Genomic DNA, 22,028 nt, shown 5'->3' with positions numbered 1-22,028 from the left:
TCATAGATACAGAGAACAAATTGGTGGCTGCCAGAGGGGAGGTGGGGTACAGGGTTGGGCAAAATGGGTGAAGAGGATCAAGAGGCACAAACTCCCAGTTATAAAACAAGTAAGTCATAGGGATGTAATATACAGCATGGTAACTATAGTCAATAACATTGTACTGTAAGTTGTTAAGAGAGTAAATCTTAAAAGTTCTTACCAGAAGAAAAAAATTTTTTTGTAACTCTATATGATGACAGATGGAAACTAGACTTATTGTGATAATCATTTCATAGCATATATAAATATTGAATCATTATGTTGCACACCTGAAACAAATGTATATGTCAATAATACTTCAATTAAAAGAAAAAACAGACAGACCTGTCTTGGATGTTTAAAATACAACCTTCTAGAGATAGGGTTTAATGCGCCCTGCCACTGCTCTGAAAAACTGGGAGAAAGTATTACCCTATATAGGTCAGCCTTTTGTCCACTTGGAAACTCATCACAACATAGATTTCAAGCCCCGTGTTACAAATATGAGGAATCTCTGATATAGAATCAATGATTTTTCTGGTAGATGAGGTGGCCGAATGTGGCTGCCAGGGAGAGAGGTGCTTCCCCAGCCCCATCAAAGCTGGACCTTGGCCTGGCCTTTGTGGCTCAGCGGTTGACCATTGATCCAGGAACCAAGAGGTCACCAGTTCAATTCCTGGTCAGGGCACATGTGCGGGTTGTGGGTTCAATCCCTAGTAGGGGACATACAGGAGGTAGCGGACCAATGATGCTCCTCTCTCATTGATGTTTCTATCTCTCTATCCCTCTCCCTTCCTCTCTCTCTCAATAAAAATATATTTTTTTAAAAGCTGGACCTTGAATTCACCATTATTTTAATTTCTTCCCCTATCCATCATCACAACCTGTCCCCTAAAATGCCCTTGGCTTTGACTTGCCTCTTGTGCTAGATGCCTTCATTTGCCCCCAATGAGATGCTCTCCATTCTTCTCCCTGCTTTGTGCCACCCAGAGCCTGTAGAAATGTATCAGTGGGCTCCTGGCCCTCTGACTTCCAGGTGGGTTTGGCACTGGCAGGAGATCAATAGGAAGGAATAGAGAGGACTTGGTGAGATTGGGGTATTTATTCTCCAAGTTCCCTCCTTGTGGGGTCCCCAAGGGCTGGTCTCAGCTGAAGTAAGGCAGTCCTCTCCTCAGTTGTCTCCCCAGTTCCTGTAACCTACTCCCTCAACTGCCCCCAAAGGCTTAGGGGTGGTAATGGAGCCCCACTCTTACTAATCTGGGGTTCTGCACTATGCCCAGTTGTTCCCCTACACTCTGTAGGGTGCCATCTGTTTCCTGCTGATACGCCTCTCAAATTTGATCTTACATGGGTTGAATGTTTCTGCTCACTGGCATTTCTGTGTGCCCGCCACCTGAATCACTGCTCTGCACAGTGACCTAAACCTCAACTACTGAAGTCACATAGAATTGTGTTCATATACCACTCCACCTTCTGTAGCTAGAAGACCTCAGGCCAGTCATTTTACCTTTTTGAGCCTCAGTTTCTTCATTTGAAAAGTGGCAATAATAATAATAAATACATTCCACAGAGATCCCCTGAGGATCAAATGAGATAATAGAGAGTGGTGGGGAGTGTGGTGAACTACAGAGCTCATGCCACATCTAAAAGGGAAGCAGAGGCTCCCCAGACCCAAGTGATAATTGTCTTAAAGAAAATCCAGCCCAGTCTACTTCCTCTGCTACTTCAGGAAGCTAGACGTCTAGATTTTTTTTATCCTCACCTGAGGAGATTTTTTTTTTAATTTCTTTATTGATTAAGGTGTCACATATTTTTCCTCATCCCCCCATTCTGAGGAGATTTTTTCCATTTATTTTTAGAGGGAGAGAAACATCAATGTAAGAGAGATACATCAATTGGTTGCCACAATCCTTTGACTGACACTCTAACCACTGAGAACAAGGCTGAGGTCTAGATTTTTATATGAAATCTCCCCTTTACTACAATGTCAGTATCATGAGAACAGAACTATTATATTAATAACTGTATCCCCAGTGACTAGAATAGTGCCCAACACATAGAAGTGATTAAAAAAATTGTTGAATTATCCCAATTTTTAAATATTCCAAAATAAAACCAGGACCTGGGTGGCAAACACACAATACACTATGCAGATGATGTATTATAGACTTGTGCACCTGAAACCTATATAATTTTAACCAATGTCACCCCAGTAAATTCAATAAAAAAATTTTAAAAATAAAATATATATGTCTGGAAACTTTAAAAAATAAATAAATGGTGTTCAATTGTTTAATAAAAAAAAAAATAGGACCATGCAAGAGCTTCACGACCATGAGATTGAACAACTCCTCGCATTTTGCATCCTAGGTCTCCCCCTCAGCCCACCCTAGTCCCATTCCTGAACAAAATAGTCCTATGAATCGATACATTAGATTTCTTCTCTGGAGGTAACCACAATTGAAAGGTGCTAATAAATTATGGATCATTTGGGGCCCCTACTACTGAATGGAAGATTTTCATGGAGTGGGGTACAGCCATCATTTTCAGAATGTCCACTGCTCAGCCCCTAGCTCCGCTCACCTGCAACCAGGAACGTCATGAATGTGCTCAGGGCCAAGAGGAGATACAGCAACTCATTTCAGCCCAAACAGCTCACCAACCCGACCCTCCCTCTGCCACAGCCTAGGGCAGTGATGGGCAACCTTTTGAGCTTGGTGTGTCAAACTTCGCCAAAAAACTGAGCATAACTCGGGTAGTGTGTCACTTTGAGGAAAAAACTAACTCCAAGACTCTAGTCGCAAATGTTTCATCCTCAGGAGCAGCAAATGTTTCATCCTTGGCATGCAGCCGCGTGTCATCAGAAATGGCTACGCATGTCAGTGCTGACACGCATGTCATAGGTTCGCCATCACTGGCCTAGGGGTACGGAGCCAGGGAGCTGCAGATTTGTCACTCAGTTTATAAATGCCAAGGAAGTGCTCTCCAGCAGAAGAATGGCCCGGTGGACACATCGCAGATAAATAATGTATGAAACCACTTCTATTTCAATAGCACTTTGTGGTGACACTAATATTGATGAAAAATGTTAGCATGTGTTAGATGGTGTTATATTCCGTGAGAGATGAGGTTTGACAGGCTCCGGGCCACTTCTCGTCTCAGCCAGAGATGTGAGAAACAGCAATTCCCAGCTGATGGGTATTAGCCCCCGTGTGAAACAGGTTGGCTGGGTCAAATTAAGACCAACACTTGACCTTGGCAAGCATCGGTTGGCTGACCCAAGTCATTCCTAAATCCCTCTCTGCTAGTCAGCTAACACTGCAGAGGTTGGAAACATTTCCCAGCCATGTCTGCAGCTGGCAGTGGTCGTGTAAAACACAATGATTCATGAGTGGGATTCTGCTGAGGGGAGTAAGGGGTTCTGAGAGATTGGATGGGGATTAGGGAGAGAGAAAGAAGAAAGTGGAGAGAGAGAGAGAGAGAGAGAGAGAGAGAGAGAGAGAGAGAGAGAATGAGAACTATCGACGTGAGACACATCGATTGGTTGCCATAACCCTTTGGTGCATGGGCTGACGCTCTAACCCAGTGGTTCTCAACCTTTCTATTATATACAAAGAAAGGAAAAGGCATCTCAATTTTCACTGCCCTGGAGACAAACCCCATTAATAAATTGATGTACATCTTTCAATGCACATAATCCTACATACTGTTATAAATTTACATAAATTGTACGTAAAATCCAAACTAGTTTGTATCCTGTTTTTTCCACTTGTATAAAATAAGTTTAGATAAAGCTAATACAACCTCAAAAATCCTCGGAAAATGTATTACTTAGTGGAATCTTAGCACAAATCCTCCTAGGAAATGAAGTTTACTTTTATGTTGTGAATTTTTGCTGACTCCCCACAGATCCACAGAGTTAGTGTGTGTGTGTGTGTGTGTGTGTGTGTGTGTGTGTGTGTGTACATGTGTACATCCCACATTTCAGTTATCAGGCTTGCTTCAGGAAGAGTTCGCCTGCAATAAGAACGAGTCTTTTGGAGCAAGTCAGAGTTCTGGGTCTAAGTCAGTGTTCAGAGCAGAGACGGTCCCAAACACAGAGTGTTGAAGCCTCTGGTGTAAACTCTGAACTTTCCCTAGTGGCCTAGGACCAATGGCACTAATCTCCGGTCTCGGTTGAGTTTCACCGGTGTTCTGGTTCTAGAATGAGTCACTGGCTAAGGGTGTAGTAAGCAAGGGGTGGAAGTGGGCAGAGTGAGAGGGGTGGGGGTGGTGATGTGATCAGCACAGCCCAGAGAGCACACCCACATCCCACACCCATGCTGGGGGCTCTCAGAAGCACCAAGCACCCCTTTGCATCAGTAGAATGTAGGTACACTGTTTTACAGGACATCCTCATCCATCCTCATTTCCCAGGCGAGGCTTGATGTGGGATTCACTGTGATCATGCACAAAATACCCTGAGCACCGCACCTGGCACATAGTACCCACTCAATAAACGTGTCACTGAGAAGGCAGAGTGAGAATCCGCATGCTGGAGGGTCTCTGGGGCAGGCCACACCTCCATTCTGTAGACTATAATGAGATGGGCATTTCAGGACACCGAGAGAGAGTGCAGAATCAAAGATGAGTTCCCCATCCAATCTAAAGCCAGTATGGAGTCCGGAGAGCACATACACAGCCCCCAGCCCTATAGAGGTGGAAATCGTCATCGTCACAGCAAGCCCCAGCTGACGCGGTGACAGAGGACAACAGAAGGGCCTGACCCACAGCACACAGCTGACCGTGCCAGCAAATGGAGGGGCCGTCACAACCCTGGAGGAAACTGGGGTAAAGGCTAGTGACAATCTTTTCGCCTTGTTAGGAATATACAGACAGGAAATAGCCCTAGTGTACTATAGAAGGCAAGAAAGTTAAGATTCAAATAAAGGGAGAGGGGGACCATAACAGGGATGTACCTATGTTTCTCATCTTAAAAAGGGACTAGTAACCTCAGCAATTTATACTAAAGAACACTTGTCACATTCCATGAATCCTGTCTAATCCCATGAAGGGGGGGGAAATCACTGCATGGCAGTGCTGGGTGTCTCCGCTTCATCGCCGTCATTTTCCCCTAGAGTCTCCTGCAACAGCGTGGAAAGCAGTTAGTACAGTACCTGGCTCGTTGTAACGACTCAATAAATGTAAACTAGTTGGAACAGCAGCAACAGTAAGAATGACTCGCCAGGAGCATTTGTTTAGCTAGTTGGAAGCCTGCTCAGCGTAGAATTCAAGTCTTCTCGAAACTAAATGAGTGCTTTTCCCAGGAACCCACCCTCCCTGTTCCTTCAGAGCCGAGACCTGGCCCTTCCGTCTCCAGTCTTCCACGTTCTTCCGCTGCTCTCTCTCCAGTGTCCCTCGGGTCCACGATGACAGAGCTATCCCAGCTGAAGAACTGAACTTCACAGGTCTGACACTGACACAACCCATGGAATTCAGTTCTCAAAGCTGAGGATACACAGAGGCCTTCCAGAGTCAGCACAAAGCCCCCCTTCCTTGCAGTCCAGGCCCGGCCCAGCCCTGCAAGATACAAGAGAAAAGCCAGGTGAGCCCAGAGCAGCTGCCTCCCAGCACCAGGTCTAGTCCTGAGCGCCTGGAGGTATGTGCATGGTAGGCATGTGCCTCGTGAAACATCATTAAACATCAGAGCTGGTCTTTCCCACCTTGTGGCCCTTGCACATGCTATCCTCCGGCCTGGAAAACTCTTCCCTCTCTTTATCACTTACTCATCCTTAGGTTCTCACTTTCAATGTCACTTCCTCAGAGAGGCCATCCATGGTAGACACTGCTAATTGTTCACCCAACATCTGTCTGTTCCTCCTTCTACAGTAATGGAACCCCAAAGTTTAACCCTGGGCACATGGACACCTGCTACATGACATCATTTCCTGGCCTCTTGGGACTAAGTTCTGGGTGCCAGCATGATGAGATAATAAAAGCAAGAAGCTAGAAGTTAAACTGGGTTCTAGTCCCAGCTTGCCTCATACCAGCTATGAGCACTAGGCAGGTCACATAATCTCTCTGTACATCAGAGACCTCTCCGTCCAATCGGGTATTAGAAGCAGCAAAGAGAATTAATGCTTGAGAAAGCATTGCTTGACCTTGAGTTATAATTGAGGTCCAAGGTCAAATTAGTCAAGTCAGTAAAAGGTGACAGGTGACCCAATTTCTGGTCCAGGTGCGTGCTGGGGCATCATAATTCATTTTTCAGGTTGTTGCTGATTTCCATCATCAATTTGGATACTTTCTGGTTCAACACAGGGAAGGGAGCACTAACCTAGTCCCAACTCATAAAAATTCTGAGTCTTTCCACTGAGAGTCCTAGACAAGAAGTGACGCATCCACTAAGTGTAGCCCCGAGCAAGGGGAGCCACACAACATGAAGACCACCAAGTGCCAACAGCCTGCCAGACCCACACGAGGCACTTTACATGCCAAACTCACTTCGCTCTCACAGAGCCACAGGAAGAAGATACTTCTGTCTTCTCCATTTGACCAAAAAATGAAATTTTAATTACTTAGGTTAAGGAGGAGGAGAAGGGGGGAAAGAAAGAGGAAGAGGGCGAGGAGAAAAAGGAGAATGGAGAGAATGAAGACTAAGGGAAGGGGAGAAGTTAGCAGTTAAAACACTCACCCTAAAAAAAATAAATAAATAAAACACTCACCCTAGCACACACAACTAACAATTTTGACCATTCTGCTTCATTGCCTGTCTCTTGGAGAAGTTAAAAAAAAAAAAAAAAAAGTTTATTTCCTAAATGTATTTAAAGACCAGATACAGTGGAAAAATAAGTACCGTATTTTCCGGCGTACAAGACGACTTTTTAACCCAGGAAAATCTTATACGCCCAGTCATCTTATATGCCGGAAAATACGGTACTATCATCTCTCATCCATCAGTATAGCAAAAAAAAAAAAAAACAATTACCGTATTTTCCGGCATATAAGATGACTGGGTGTATAAGATTTTCCTGGGTTAAAAAGTCATCTTATATGCCAGAAAATACGGTAATGGTAGAATGCAATCTATATATATAAAAGCCTAAGCAACCATTACAACTGGTCACTATGATGCGCACTGATCACCAGGGGGCAGATGCTTACCACAGGAGCTGCCCCCTGGTGGTCAGTGCACTCCCACAGCCAACCTCCTGTGGCCAGCCAACCTCCCTCAGTCCCTCCCCCAGGCCAGGTGGCCCCAATTGGCTCCAATCGAGATCAGGACTAAGTAAGACAGCCCTGATCACTGGCTGGGCCACGGGATCCCACCTGTGCATGAATTTGTGCACCGGGCCTCTAATATAAAATCAATGTATGCTAAACCTAGTGTCAATGACAGGGGCCAGCAACTGGTAGGAGGAAAATGTCACTCTAGGATTGGTCCCTGGGAAGGCAGGTTCCTCCCACTGTCAACTTCATCTCAAGGTCTCAATTAATGCAACCCATTGGTCCAGACTAAAACCTGGGCATAAGTGACTCCTTTCACAGCCTGCATCCAATCCCCTCTGCAAGTCCTGAGAGCTCCACCTTCACCAAACACAGGAGCCTAACCTCTCACCCTCCCCCAAGCCACCATCACTTCCCACTTAGACCCCTCCTTGCTGGTTCCCTGATTCCACTCCCGCCTCTACAGTCCACCCTCCAAACAGCAGCCAGAGGGATCTAATACAAAGGTCAATGAGATCGTATCACTCCCCAACAGCTTCCATCACACCCAGAGCAAAATCCAACCCCCTTACATGGCCTACAAGGCCCATGCAATCTGGCCCCTGTCCTGTCTGCAGGCTCATTTCCTACCGTCCTTCCCTCACTCATCCTGCCCAAGTGGTCTCCTTGAGGTCTCAGTCCCCCATCCCCGCAATATTCACCCCTCACTTCTTCCAGAGGCTTCTCGAGTGTCCCCTGACCCCTCCCTAAAAGAATCACAGATATCCCCACACTTGACCCCATGCACTCTGTCCCCTTTCTTGGTAAATTTCTTATTCTTTGACACTTGTGGTTACTTAGGTATTTATTGCCCATCTGCCTCACAGAAATTGAAAGCTCCATGGGGCTGGGCACTTTGACCAGAACAGTGCCTGACATAGAGTAGGTTGGTTCTCTTTTTTTTCATTATCATTCCCTGAAAGAGCCCGCTCATTTCCCTAATCACATCCACTATGAAATGTTATACCATAGGTATATATGCACCTATTTATGTGTTAGATGTATATCTGTGCTTTACACAAAAAGAGTAAGATTTTTTTGGCCAGCCGGCGTGACTCAGTGGTTGAGCATCAACCTATGAACCAGGAGGTCACTGTTCGATTCCTGGTGAGGCACATGCCCAGGTTGCAGGCTCAATCCCCAGTAGGGGGCGTGAAGGAGGCAGATGATTGATGATTCTCATCATTGATGTTTCTATCTCTCTCTCCCTCTTGCATCCTCTCTGAAATCAATAAAAAAAATTTTTTTAGAATAAGATTTTTTTTTTCACCACCAAGAATCAGTTTCTGTGCCCTTTAATGATCATTCTCAACATTGGAAATTTATGGAATAGTGCTTGATAAATGTTTGTTGAGTGCACAACACTCCTGAGGTGAACAGCACGCTGAAAGACAGACATCATTCAAGACACTAAGTTCAGCTGGGGAAATTCCAAGCGCCCTCCCCGGCCCAGCCCTCCCATCTGTAGTGTGAGTACATCCTGTCAAGCTGTGTCTGGTGACTAGTGGGTATTTTTCTAATTCAGGTTCTCAGCTTTTCTTTTCTTTTATTTTTTTAACCCTAATCTTGTTTTGCATCCCAACTCTTAACTGCGGTTTTGAATACTTAAATTTGCTTTTCCTTCACCCTCATCCCCAAGCATGCTTTAAAATCCAGGTAAGCCCCTCCATTCTTGCACAATTCATTCTTCATCCCACAGACCTGTATGGAGTTTCTATGGCTGCCCAACTCGGGAGATGAAAAGATTATTATGATCCAACCCCTGCCCTCTAGAAGCTTACCGGAATGTGAGGGTAGACAAACAGGATGATTACTGCCACATACCAAGTGCCCTAGTAGGAGGAGATGCTTTGAAGGGTCAACTGCATTGACCCAGTGGAATCTCTCTTTCCACATCCATTCATTCATCCATTCACCAGCCATCCCTCATTCACAGAGCATGAGTCAGGCCTGGGACAGATGCCGGGGATACAGCAGGGAATAAGACGACCTTGGCCCTTACTGTCATCTTCATGGAGATCACCAAGCAACAGGAGAGACAGAGTTCTCATTGAGAATCACACAAAACAAGCGCGCTCGAGAGTGAGAAGTGCCACCAAAGAAAGAGCACAGGACCCTGGGAAGCACTGGTGGTTAGGAAGAGGATACATTTCAGGAGAAAGCCTGAAGGATAAATAGACTGTGGTCTGGTGAGGAGCCGGCAAAAGGGAGTCTGGGCAAGGTGACAGAACGTTCAGACACTCTGAAATAGGATGTGACTGGCCACACAAGTAGGGGCTGGCAAGGCCCATGACAAGACCAGGGATGGCACAGAGGTGAGGGAGGCCCAGGCAGCCACAAGCCAGTTCGCATCAGTCTTGCTAGAAATTTGGAGTTGACCTTAACAGAAAACAGAAGGAGCAGGAAAGGGATGTGATCCCCATGGCATTTTTTGAATATTCTGGCTGGGGGTGGTGAACAGTTGGGAGGAGGGTAAGAAATAGTCCCAAGTATCCATCATCTGGTCACACAACCTAACAGTCAATCCTTTAGGGTCTTGAGTCCATCAGTTCAAGTCATGTGAGACTGTGAAATTCTCAAAGCAGCTATATTTTCAACCTCTTTACCCGCTCCCCATAACAGCGGTGCATTGCACATGGTAGATGATTAGGAAATGTTTCTTAAGTAGTTATTTTGTGATAACTAATTCTATGCTCTTCTTATAATTAATCACTCCTTCCTTCTGCCCTCTGAAAGATCCTCTTCCATCTCTGATTCAGACATTCACTCTCCCACTCTCTGCCCGATGACATGTCTGGTTCTAAAGACTACCATCACTTCCAGATAAGGTCCTTATGAGTTCTCTGAACTACAAGGGTATGGACAGGGGACATCAGAGGCCACGAGGATCTGAATGGTCTGCTCCCTGCACCTAATCCCCACCTGTACATGGTTACCCAGACCCTCCCATCCCAGGTTCCTCAGTCTGCATTGCCAATGAGTGGTTCGCTGCTGTGCAGCTGAAACAGCCAGGTCCAAATGAACTCAAGCTGCACAGCCAAAACCATTTCTCAGCGGGAATGGAGAACAGGACAGAGCAACTCAGCAAAGCAAGCGCTTCCTATTTACCAGGACAAACTCAGTGCTATGAACCATTTTGTCAGCTTCATGAGATTTGTAGTCAGAAACCATGCAAACAAAAGAACCATATGAAGGCCTTTTACCCATTGACCATTTACATTTATCAACACTGCTGTTGTATCCGTTATTAGCATCTCCCCAGTACAGAGCCTAGGGGAACTCACGCTGTATTAAATCAATAAAAAGCTGGATTCTCTTTCAAGACAGAATACTATTGTGTAACTCTGTTGGGGAAATGTAAAATTGGTCCTTTGAAAAGAAATCGCACACCTGATTTGGTCTTGGTGCATTATGATAAAGAAGCTATTCATTTCTATTTCCAAAGGTTCATCCCTTCTCTTTTATTTTTCCCACCATTTGAGGAGGAAATAAAAACCAACCCAAAAGTTATTATAAATACGATTTTTGCCAAAAGAAAGTACTACTGTGGCACTTTGCTCTTGCTATATGGAGTTAGAATAAAAGAGTGGGTTTCTAGTATGCGGGGCCTTTAGGAAAGTTACTAATTTAGTTGAAATTAGCAAATCTAAAATCCTTTCAAAGCTAAATTAGTCCTGGTCTTCCAGTTTACTCTCCGAAGGTGTAAAGGAAATACACCCAAATTGTTTTAGATGCTTGCTATAAAAAAAAAAATGTTTTTAAGTCCCTTACATAGCACTTCATTTTTTTTAACTTTTAAATAATTTTCTCATTTATATCTCTGCCTTAGGAGGAAGGCTGGAGCAGACATGGCAACATTAAAGACACGGGGTCAACAAATCTTTGCCAGTAAGAAACTACAGGGCTATCTTGGTGTTGAACTTCACTGGCCCTTTTTGTAAAACAAAATCCCCTTGCAACCATGAGTGGGTCTTACAAGAGAGAGAGAGACTTAATCAAACACAACTCACCAAACAAAAGATTGCAGCCAGGCATCTCTGGCTCTGGGGCTCAGTTGGCCAACAAGCAGACAGAGCCTAATACAAAACACGCTTAAAGTCTGCAACATCTGTGACAGCTGGATTCACTCGGCAGAGGTGGGTCCTACTTTCCTCTCTGTCTTCCAGTTCATTCACTTCAAACTTGGTAATGGCTTCCTATTTGGGAAAACAAATTCTAAGCTCCACAGGCCTGTGTCCACGGCCTTGACTGTCTCTCCCTCTGTGCATAGGCTCTGCTTGTGTCTAGGGTCCATGCCTTTTGGGGTCACTAAGCTACCAGTCTCTGGGGACTTCTCTGACTCCTCCCACTTCCACAGCCTTCAGTGCTCACCTGTCAAAACACTCTAATTTCCCTTTGGAGGCACAGAGTGTCATATTTGACCTGAACGTCTCCCCCCACCACACCTCTAGCACAATGCCCCTCTCATGGAGGACACTCAAGTCAACAATAATTATAACAGTGATCATGATAGCTAAGATGTACTAAGTACTTACTAGGTGCCAGCCACTGGGCTAAATGAATTATCTCACTTAAATTTCACACCAAAGCTATGAAGTAGGTACTATCAGCAACATGATTTTATAGATGAGAAAGGGTAAGTGATTTGCCCAAGGCCACAGGGCCAGCAAGTTAGAGAACTGAGATTTCAACCTGAACCCAGGCTCACAATCACCTAACTGCACCGGCTAAGTCAGTGATCAGCAAACTCATTAGTCAACAGAGCCAAATATCAACAGTACAACGATTGAAATTTCTTTTGAGAGCCAAATTTTTTAAACTTAAACTTCTTCTAACGCCACTTCTTCAAAATAGACTCGCCCAAGCCGTGGTATTTTGTGGAAAAGCCACACCCAAGGGGCCAAAGAGCCGCATGTGGCTCACGAGCCGCAGTTTGCCGACCACGGGGCTAAGTGAATTAACCACACCCAAGCCTCGCCAAGGCCATCAAACCAAGGAGCCCCGCCTGGCCTCCAGCTCCTCCAGCTCAGGCCAGGGCACTGCTCGCTCTTCTTCAAACCAAGTCCTGGTTTCAATGGAGGAAGCGAGCTCTTTGGATATGCAATAATCTTATTAAAAACCATCATCTGCACCAGAGAGGCTCTTGGACAAGCTTAATAGCAAACACTGGCTTTGCAAAAGCTGCTGCTACAAAAGCGGGAAAATTTTTCTGGGCGACTAAGTAACATGAATTGTTGGGAGACAAATCTTCCATCTACCCCCTCTGAACTGCAAGACCATGGTTTGTGTCCACAGCAAATGAACACAGCGTTCCCAAAGCCAACGACTGAATGAATCGAGCAAATGCTCAGTCTCTCCTTACCCTGGGTTTCCATCTTCCCCCTGCCGCTACCATCTTGCTGTGAAAATCATGTCTGGGCCTTTCTGTGGCTCCACGGAGCTGGACTGTCACTTAAAGGCCTGTTAACTAGGTGGAATTGCTCTTCTGTAGCCGCAAATAAAATTCACACACAGCCTGGATGAGCTTATCGTGGGAACCGATTAATTAACTTTTTGGAGCCCCGGATATAGAGTTCCATTTCATGAACATGTAATTCTTTGGCGAATATTGTTAAGATTGACACACATTTGTTCCCATGCTGGGGAAGACATGGAGGTAGCAGAAAAATGGGAGGTCTGTGTGTTTATTAGGAGTGATATCAAATTAAAGAATGTTTTAAATAATAGTAATAGCTAACATTGAGCTGCGTCTGTCCTACCAGGGTCTATTCTGAGTGCTCCGTGTGTGTGTATTTGCTCATTTGGTCTTCAGGACTGTTAAAAAAAAAAAAAGAAAGAAAGAAACAATAAATGACAGCAGCTCAGCCAGTGTGGCTCAGTGGCTGTTAGTGTCCACCCATGAACCAGGAGGTCACGGTTCAATTCCCAGTCAGGGCACACGCCCAGGTTGTGGGCTCGAGCCCCAGTAGGGGGTATGCAGGAGGCAGCCAATCAATGATTCTCTCTCATCGATGTTTCTACCTGTCCCTCTCCCTTCCTCTCTCTGAAGTCAATAAAAGCATATTTAACAAAATAAAATAAAAAACAACAGGCCAAAATGGAGTCACTTTTGCCAAGCCACCTCACCAAGCCAATACTTAATAACTAACCTAATTACAGTTTTAGCCTTTCCTTAGAGTAGAATGTTAAAGCAATCAGTCCAGAATCTTCCTGATCCATACTAGTGAGGGAACGTGCTAGATAAAACCCCTGCCATTCCCTTCCCTCCAAAAGATGATGACCTGGACTAAAAATAAACCTTTCCCTTTTTTTGCTAATAATTCCCCCGCCCACCCTTCCTCCTACATTTGGTACAACCCCTTGGAGCACACTTCTCCTTGCTAGATGGGATGCTGTCCGATTCACGAATCACTTAATAAAGCCAATTACATCTTTAAGTATACTCAGTTGAATTTTGTTCTTTAGCAGGACCATCCTAGGAGACAGGCACCCTTATTTGCATTTTATACAGGAGGAAAAGGAGGTACACAGCTACTAAACAGTGGAGCCAGGGACAAGTTTAGGTAGCTTGACTTCAGCTCGGGGGTTGGAGGGGAGGTTCTCATTGGGGATGGGGGTTGACCCTCAGTAGATATTTGCAATGTTTGCAGATCATTTTGATTGTCATGAGTTGTCAGGAGTGCTAATGGCATCTAGGGGGTAGAGGCCAGGGATGCTACTAAACATCTTATAACGGCACAGGGCAGTCCCACAGCAAAGAATTAATCAGTCCCAAAGGGTCAGTAGCACTGGGAAGAGAAAGCCTACTCCAGAGCCTCGTCCTTGCCATTGTGTCCAAAGCTTGTGCTCAGAGAATAGGCATTCTGTATGAGGCAGGTCACCAATGCTGACCTCCGTCCCTATGAACCAGAGAAATACTTGTGCCCCTTCTTGGCCAGTCACCTCAGCAGCAGCAATACCCGTAAACAAGATTAATAATGTTTTACTTGCCTGAAGTCAGGATGGGAACTCTGAAAAGCCCTGTGAGGCCTCAGGTTCCCAATCAGAAACTGTGAACTCTCTAGAAATAAAATTAATTAAACAGGTGACAGTGGGGCAACAATAGCAAATCCATGGATAGAAGAAAAGTGTGATTCCAGAGAGACATCTGTGTATAAGTGGGAATGTAGGGCCCTGCAAAGTTATCCTTTCAAATCATAAAGCAGCTGAGAGGGGAATATAGCATCCCTCTGCACTGTCTGTGCAACTCTGCTATAAGTCTAAAGCCAGCCTGGCCCTGGCCGGTGTGGCTCAGTTGGTTGAGCATCCTTCATCCCATGCACCGAAGGGTTGCCAGTTCGATTCCCTGTCAAGGCACATGCCTGGGTTGTGGGCTGGATCCCTGGTCGAGGTACATACGAGAGGCAACCAATCAATGTTACTCTCTCCACCAATATTTCTCTCTCTCTCCCTCTCTCTTCCTCTCTCTCTCTCTAAAAAAACAAACACACACACACACACACACACACAAAATAAAAACATATTTTTAAAACTCATTTTAAAAAATAGCAGAGGGAAAGACTGGCATCTGTTGAGTAACAAAAATTATAATATCTGTCTCACACCATATAAAAAATACAACTTCAGGTGAATGAAAGGACTAACTGCATACAATGTGATAACAAGTAAAACTACAGAAGTTTCATAAGTAAATGTAAGAAACGATCTTTATAACCTTCACTGGGGAAAGGCCTTTCTCAACAAGACTGGCAGGTCTGAGACCACCTTGGAGGCGAGATGATTGCATTTTGGAAGAGGGAAGGAAATAATCAGAATTGTTTTTGCAGCTTTCCTCTGGAGAAATCTCGCAGCCAAAGCTCCGACTTTCTGACTCTCCGATTACAGAAGTCAAAGGGAAAGGCCCTTGGGCCGAGTCCCACTGGCATCCCTCTCTAATTAGCTTTAGATTTAGGAGGGAAATCCTCCTTCCTCCCCGCTGTTCCTGGTGTCACAAGGTTGAAGGAAGTCTCTGGCAGGCAGAGGGAATGCTGTTATTGGTGCCTGGGTATAGCCCTAGAGCTTAGTCTCGGCCGGGAGAACAAGGGGCTCTTCTCTTGTTATTTTCATATCTGAGCTGACCTGGGTGACATTTCCTCCAGCGATGGGAGCAGCTGGGAGCAGCTATTGCCGGCCAGGCAGCTGCTGGTCCCTGCGCACCAGCCACCCCTCCCCTGCCAAAATGGTGGCGCGGTGTGACTCTCTCTGGTACCTCAAGAGACAGAGCTAGAGAAAAATTTTCAGCACCACACCCAAAACTCTGGAATTTATCTTCCCTTGAGATGTATGTAGTTTTATGGCCAAACCTCCAAGGAATATTAAAAATTCAAGTCCTACCCAGTTTGGCTCAGTGGATAGACATTGGCCTGAAGACCAGGGTCCCAGGTTCGATTCTGGTCAAGGGCACATACCTCAGCTGTCGGTTCTTTCCCGGCCTGGGCCCTGGTCGGAGCACATGCAGGAGGCAACCAGTTGATGTGTTTCTCTCATATCGATATTTCTCTCTGTCTTTCCCTCTCTCTAAAAATCAATGGAAAAATATCCTCAGGTGAAGATTTTTTTAAAAAATTTAGGATAGTTTTTTTTTTTTCAGCATGACCTTGCGTTTCTATCTCCAATAAGGAATGTATCCAAATAGTCATGTTCTAAGAATATAAATGTATTCCTAAGAATATAAATATAATTCCTTCTTGTAGAGTAAGGAACCTAAGAAAAATCCATAGAAAGGGGTAGGCAATGCTCTCTGATAGCATAGCCACCTGTTTGCATTCTCCCAGTATCTCTTTTTCTGGAATCAAAGACACTTTCCTTGAGAAGGATAACCAAAGCCATGTAAAACACTACATCAGAGCCGATCTGGAGTGGAGAAAGTCAGAAGACCTGAGTTTGAGTCCCTCCTGGGCAGTGTGGCTTTGGGTAGGTCGCTTGACCTCTTTGAATCTCAATTTCCTTAGCTGTACAATGGGTACAATGCATTCATTCAACAACTTTTTAATAAGCTCCCATTATGTGCCAAATGTACAGTCTCTAAAAACCTCACAAATTTTATGAAAGAACTACATGAAATGGCCCATGAAAATGCTTTGCAAATTATAAATCATATAAAGACTTCATTAGTTATTGTTAAAAAAAAAAAAAAAGGACTTGTTATTGTTATTAAGACTGAGGCCAAGACCAAGATAAGGAAAACTTTGCCAGATTATAGAAAAACTAGAGAGAAAAATCACCATTTGAACTCAAAAAGGGCCTAAAGGCTAGTTTGTAGGGACCACACCCAAGACTATAAATTGCTGTCAGAGAAAACATATATTTGCTATAGATTTAGCCCTAAGATTACACTGAGAAGAGAACCCTGAGTGTCCGCAGGGCCCATGGAGAAAGTGGGGTGATGGGAATTCAGACAGAAGAAGATGACCAAGTGCCCCCTCCCATGCCGGGCCTGGTGGCTCCTGAAGAGAAGACTCGGCACCCACCCCACGCTAAGGATCCAGGCTGCTGCAAACTGTTCCGAGCAAACCCCAAGTCAAGGTTTCTACCTTCTCCCTCTGTGGGCTCACGTCCTGTTGTTTAATCTGTTCTGGGGAGTGCTAAGCATCAGGACAGCAAGGAGATTTTTATTGAAAACAAACACCTGAAGAGAAACCCATTCTGTTCTCAAAGCCATTGTTAGCAACCTGGGGACAAACGTCAGGAGCTGCAATTGGAATGGTTTGGGGCAAAACCCACTAGAAACACTCTCCCCCGCCCCCCCCCGCCCCCGCAGGCCAATGAAATATTGGATATAGAACACAAAGGTCCCGAATGACAAGAACATGCAATAATACAATAATTAAGTCTTCAAAAAAGAAAAGCTAAGCGATTGCCCAATGGATATACAAGTCAAGTTCGGTTTGTAAAAATAAACAAAAGGGAGGGTGGGGATTATTTTCAAAAGAAACCAACAAAACTCATATATTTAAAGACAAGAGTGGATGAGATCAAGAATAGAAACACAATAAACAGCCATAATCCCCAACCCCTAGCCCCCAAAGTACACCATATGTCCTGTGCAATATTTTCATATTCTCGTCACTGCAAAATGTTTATGACTTGCTAAACAGAGGCCACAGCCTACAACTCCAGGGTTTAAAGCATATTATGTTATCATCAGTATATGTTCTACACTACTTCCTGGCCACACCCTGCCCCACCCTGAAAATAACAAAAGATTGGAAATATTTTCCTTTTGGAGATGGAGCCAGGTCTCAACTAAGGCACTGAAAATATCTCCAACTCCCTGACACTGTTATATGGCTAGCCCATGACAAGCCTCTCACCTCCTTTAACTCTAACTCACTCAGACCCCTTAAACATCTTGATTATATCTTTAATGTGCCATTTGCTCTGCAATAATCCGCTGTACAAAAGCCTGCTGCCTCTCAGATAAGTGCATCATAAATCAGCTGGCAGTGATTATTTTTCCCAGCTCATGCGCACAGCGAGCTGCTCAAATTTCATTTTACTTTGTCTTCCCCAATGCCGCAGCAAGTCCTCCCCATCCTCGTTCTGCTACATCCTCCTGCCCATCCAGCCCACCCCGTCGGCGTGGCTCCCTGCCCGGGTTTTGGATTTTACCACCGCACTCCGCCCGCGGTGCCGTCCAGGGAAGGAGAGCCGTCTAGAGTCTGGAGGGAGAGCATCCTTCTGGAGACCGGCTCTAGCTCGACGGGGCGGAGGAAGGCACTCGAAGGCCTATTTGCATACGCTTTTATTCCATTTCCACACCCTGCCCGCAAACGCTCTCTGGAAAGTCCCTTCTGAATTCCCTCCTGGGCGCACCGAGGTGGGGGGAGGGGCAGAGGGGGAGAGGGGGCGGGAGGGAGGGTGGGGAGAGGCTGGGCCGGAATAGAAGGTCCCAGCCTGGCAGTGTGTCAGCGTCTCCCTGGGGGAGGCCTCCAACTCCCTCCGGCTGCCTGCTGGGTGCGGACACAGGGGTCGGGCCCAGGGACCCCCCCCCCCCCGCAGGGCGCCCCCGGGAGCACAGGTCTGCGCCGGCCCGCGCGCTCTGGCGAGCTCTGGGCAGGATGCCCGCGCTGGGCTCCAGCCTCCCCCGAGGAAGTTCTGGTCAGGCGCTGGGTCCCAGGCTTCCTGCCTGTACTCTCCGCAGCCCCGCGGGGAAATCCCGAGACCTGTATTCACTGCCCAACGACCCTATAGGCTTTTCAAGTGTGCGCAGGCTGAGTTTCGGTCAAAACCTCAATGTAACGTTCGCCAAAAATAAATAAATAACATGTGTGCATGCATTTCTATATTTTGGTGTGTGTTTTTTTAATTGTAAAAAGAATCGGCCTTCGGGAAGGGTGAGGGTCAGGCAGAAAGCCCTTTTTCTTGCTGCAGATCCAAGCGGCCTGGATTTGCTCAATGTGTGAACACACGGATGCTTTGAACAGGACACAAGCTGCTTGAAGTGAGCGCCGGGCGGGAGAAGCAGAAATTTCCTTCCCAGGACTCTTCTCTAAAATGCGGATATTCAAAGCAGTCTTGGGTCTCAGCTCCTGATAACAGTAATAGCTCCATTTTAATGGGCACTTACGCTGGGCCAGGCACTCCGCTAAATGTTTCACGCGCAAGATCTTTCCCAATCCCACAGCAAGCGTGTCAGGTAACAAGTATTATGATCTCCCTTTGGCTGAGAAAGGAATTTTCTCTCCCTAGAGGGTGGGTGACTTGCCCGAGGTCACACAATTAGTAACTGCTTTCGTGAGGGCCGTTTGCTGCTGTTTTCCCCAAACTGGAAAGGATTTAGGAGGCCCGTGGAATGTGCACTGCAAATGAAGATGCCCAGACAAGATAAATATAACCTCCCTCAGGACCCTGGAAATTTACCCACGGCCAGGGAATGGCAGTTCACCGAGTTCGTCTTTCCTGACCTTCCCAGAAGATACTTGTGGCTCACCTTGCTGGGCTCCCAAAGGGTTAGTTTGAGCTTCTACTATAGATGACTTATTTCCTTTTTCAACTACAGTTTAACGAGCAGTATTATTTTGTATTCGTTTCGGGTGTACAGCATAGTGGTTAAACAGTCATATGCTTTACAGTGATCCCTGATATTTCAAGTACCCACCTGGTACCATGCATAGCTATTACAATATTATTGATTATATTCCCTCTGCCATACTTTATGTCCCCATGACTACATTCCAACTACCAAATTGTACTTCTTTTCATCTTTTTCGCCAGTCTCACCAACACCCCTCCCCTCTGGTAACCATCTCTGTGTTTATGAGTCTGTTTCTATTTTGTTTGTTTTGTTCTTTAGATTCCACATTTAGCCGAAACCGGTTTGGCTCAGTGGATAGAGCGTCGGCCTGCGGACTCAAGGGTCCCAGGTTCGATTCCGGTCAAGGGCATGTACCTTGGTTGCGGGCACATCCCCAGTGGGGGGTGTGCGGGAGGCAGCTGATCGATGTTTCTCTCTCATTGATGTTTCTAACTCTCTATCCCTCTCTCTTCCTCTCTGTAAAAAATCAATAAAATATATTTTAAAAAAAAAAGATTCCACATTTAAGTGAAATCACATGGTATTTGTCTTTCTCTGACTTACTTCACTTAGCACAATACCTTCTAGGTCCATCCATGCTGTCCCAAATGGTGAGATTTCATTCTTTCTCATGGTCAAGTAATTCAATTGTATATTTGTATCACTTTTTTTTTTACCCACTCCTCGATTGCTAGGCATTTGGGTTACTTTGCATATCTTGGCTATTGTAAATAATGCTGCCGTGAACATAGGTATGCATATATTCTTTCAAATTAGTATTTTGGGTTTCTTCAAATATATACCCAGAAGTGGAATCACTGGGTCGTAAGGCAGTTCCATTTTTAATTTTTTGAGGAACCTCCATTGTTTTGCACAGTGGCTGCACCAATCTACATTCCCATCAACAGTGCGTAAGGGCTTTCTTTTCTCCACATCCTCGCCAACTCTTGTTGTTTGTTGCTTCCTTGATGACAGCCATTCTGACAGGTGTGAGGTAATATCTCATTGTGGTTTCCATTTGCATTTCTCTGATGACTGGTGAGGTGGAGCATCTTTTCATATGCCTATTGACCATCTATATGCCCTCTTTGGAGAAGTGTCTATTCAGGTCCTCTGCTCACGTTTTAATTGGATTGTTTGGCTTTTTGGTATGAACTGTATGAGGTGTGTGGGGGTTTTTTATAAAATATATTTTTGTTGATTTTAGAGAGGAAGGGAGACAAAGAGATAGAAACAATGATGAGAGAAAATCATCAAATGGCTGCCTCCTGCATGCCCCCTCACTGGGGATGGAGCCTGCAACCTGGGCATGTGCCCCACCCAGGGGAAATCAAACCATGATCTGGTTCATAGGTCAATGCCCAACCACTGAGCCACGCCGGCCAAGCAAATTGTATGAGTTCTTCATAAATTTTGGATATTAGCCCCTTATCGGATGTATCATTGGCGATTATCTTCTCCTATTCAGTAGGTTGTCTTTTTGTTTTGTTGATGGTTTTCTTTGCTATGATGTAGTCTCAGTTGTTCATTTTTCTTTTGTTTCCCTTTCCCCTGCAGATACATCAGAAAAATATTGCTAAGAGAAATTTCCGAGATTTTACTGCCTATGTTTTCTTCTAGGAGTTTTATGGTTTTGAGTCTTATATTTAAATCTTTAATCCATTTTGAGTTTATTCTTTATAGATAACTTTTTAAAAAGCAAGTACATATTGAACACGTATATGCCAGACACTGTACATACATACAGGCTCTTATTCAACCCTCCCAACAACTCTAAAAAGTAGGTACTATTACCCTCCCTGATTACCAGTGAGTAAACAGTGGCTCAGAGAGACTTAAAAACTTGTGCAAGGTCACACAGCTAGAAATTCACAGAAACAGGGTTTGCACTGAAGTTTGCTCTCCTCCAATCCCTGACCCCCATACCTTGCATTACTCTGCCTCTTAAGGAGGTCAACATCAAAACTGTTTACTGTGTGAGATTTTTCTCGTAGGGAAGGGAGCTCCTTGGGGGTGTGGGGGCCAGGCCCAAGGCATCTGAATCAGCTCTGAGCCCCGCATCCGGCACTATTCAACATTGGCTGAAATACTGGATGGGACGAGAAATGATAAGGTGACCAGAAGAGTTGAGAAAATGACCTATTTGAAGCTTTTATAATGTCAATCAGTGACATTTACAGAAATCCAAAGTCATATTGGACCCATTAACTGGGGCTGCTAGACTCAAATGGAACGAACAGGAGGAACCCAGGCCTGGCTGGTTTCTGCTAAGTTCATTACCACGCTGCAGTCAGTGAACTTGACTTCTGCATTCCTAAGGGCTCCCTCACAACGCTTGGGGCTCACGTGGTGGGGTTTTCCAGAAACAGGCAAGTGAATTCACAGAGCCAGGATTCAAATAGCTGTATGCCGCCAGCTGTATACACCTCCAGGGTCTGACTAGTGCCTCGGTAAGAACAGACCCTCAAATCTTGAGCCAGGTTTTCATGGACAATGTGGGAATTTAGCCTCCTCCTTCTATAATCAAAATTTATGTCATTCTTTTTTTCTTATTTTCTTTGCCTTCCTCTTCAGTGTTTTGTTTTGTTTGTGTGTTTTTTTGTCTAAAGTTTTGCATATGTCTCCTTTATCCCCGATTGACACCCCCCCCCCCCACCACCAGCCATTCCCATCCCAGGCAAGCCCCCACCGCCCCAATGTCTGTGTC

General features: G+C 45.2%; 1 long non-coding RNA gene across 1 annotated transcript in view; it reads right to left on the bottom strand.

Moving 5' to 3' along the window:
• LOC114233756 (uncharacterized) overlaps nucleotides 1-18,009 on the bottom strand; it is a 91,526-nt gene extending 73,517 nt beyond the window's left edge. The window contains exon 1 of the long non-coding RNA XR_008556437.1: nucleotides 17,917-18,009. This is a non-coding gene — a long non-coding RNA (uncharacterized LOC114233756). The remainder of the gene's footprint in view (nucleotides 1-17,916) is intronic.
• Between the last annotated feature and the right edge of the window lie 4,019 nt (nucleotides 18,010-22,028).

This window comes from Eptesicus fuscus, chromosome 6, assembly GCF_027574615.1.
Source record: "Eptesicus fuscus isolate TK198812 chromosome 6, DD_ASM_mEF_20220401, whole genome shotgun sequence".
Taxonomy (NCBI): domain Eukaryota; kingdom Metazoa; phylum Chordata; class Mammalia; order Chiroptera; family Vespertilionidae; genus Eptesicus; species Eptesicus fuscus.
The sequence above is the reverse complement of the archived record's forward strand: the minus strand, read 5'-3'. Positions and strand labels throughout refer to the sequence as shown.